The sequence below is a fragment of the Sus scrofa genome, chromosome 13 (assembly GCF_000003025.6).
Source record: "Sus scrofa isolate TJ Tabasco breed Duroc chromosome 13, Sscrofa11.1, whole genome shotgun sequence".
NCBI classification, from domain to species: Eukaryota; Metazoa; Chordata; class Mammalia; order Artiodactyla; family Suidae; genus Sus; species Sus scrofa.
Window position 1 is genome coordinate 45,177,979 of NC_010455.5, and position 1,816 is coordinate 45,179,794.

The following is a 1,816-nucleotide window of genomic DNA, read 5'->3' on the forward strand; positions in this document are numbered from 1 at the left end:
TTGAATCTCTACCCATCTGTGGGAGTGTGCTGGCTGTCAGCACAGGGGTTTCACGTCAAGATCCCCCTTATAAAGACAAGACCATCTCAGTGCAGACCATGATGAGATCACGACAGCATGGGCATACAGAAAAGGTGAACAAAATGTAGATACAAACATTATTAGATACTCTAAAACAATAATAAATAAATAAACAAGGACCCAGCTACACAGTATGTGGAGGCCACATACTGTGGAGACTAACCACAATGCATGGCCTTCCACAAAGTCAGATAAAATTATTGGCAAGGAAACACAGTGAGGGTATATAAGCTCTAGTGTGTTAGGTCAGAAAACAGGCTCTTGAGCAATTTATTAAGCCTTCTGTGCCTGTTCATGATTATACTACATGTATTTTAATAAGCTCATGCTTCTAAAATTACACGGGAACTACCATTTCCGAGAAGATGGAGTGGACACATTTCCCTAATCCTCCTACTAAGTACAACTAAAATCCCCAGGGAATTTTACATGAAACAAACACACGTCCAAAAGATGGAGGACAGAAGACGGACTGTGAGGGACTTCAGGACTTGAACAGCAAGGCAGAGAATTCCCTGGGATTTCTTTTTGCCTCGAGTATCCCAGGCAGGATACCACCTACCAGAAACACCAAAGGGCACAGACAATAAAGGCCCCAACAAAAGCTTGCTCTCTCTCCAGACAAAGGGACAGGAAAAGGACAGCCTAGCAGGACAGAAATCTTTTAGGAAATAACTACTCGACTGCAGCCACATACCTTTATAGACAATTATGCCCCATCCCCACCCACACCAACCAAGATCAAGTGATGAACCTGGACTCCCACCCTCTCCTGGCTGAAATGAGGGGCCCCAACCACTAAGTCAGAGTGGCATCAGAGGAATATGAAAAGGAGGCCAGGACTTTGACCTTCTGAAGGTGGTAATGAGCCCTCCTACCTGCCATGGTGTCAAGTGAGACCATGTGGGGACCCTGGACTTCTACCCTACCTGGTGGTACTGAGGCACTGTCCCCAGCACGGCTAAGAGAACTTGTTGCCAGCAGACCTACTTCAGGAAAAGGGTTAAAGGATGCTCTCTAAACATAATGCACTCTTTATTTGATGTATTTATCTTGTTTCTTGTGTGTCTTCCTACAGGAGTACATGCCATAGGAAGGCAAGGCTCTTTGTCAGTGTTATTTTTTCACTGTTGTCACCTCATTGCTTTCAATAGTTGAGACTTACAGTGAGTGCTCAATAAATATTTGGGAGAATGAATAGCATGTTAATTTCTCTATGTATATTCAAGTATAAATTTATGTTAATGACATTTCTATTCCATATTATTAAGAGGATTAAATAAGATAATGTTCAAAAACACAACTTTCCTAGGATATGCAAAGAATTCCTACAACTAAAAGAAAAAGCCAATAGCCTGACTTAAATTTGAGCAAAGAATTGGAATAGACATTTCTCCAAAGAAGATACATAAATACCCAATAGACACATGAAAAGATGTTTAAAAAAATTAATCCTTGGGGAAATGCAAACTAAAACTGCAATGAGATCCCACCTTATTAGAATGGCTACTATCAAAAAAAAAAAATAGTGAGGAGGGGAGAAAAGGAGTATTGGCAAGGATATGGAGAAATAATCACACCTGTGCACTATTGGTAAGGATGTAAAATTTTGTGCAACTGCTATGGAAAATAGTACGGTGTTTCCTCAAACAATTAAAAAAGGAATTTCCATATGCTCCAGAGATTTAATTCCTGGTAATATACCCAAAAGAGTTGAAAACAAAGATTTTCAAAT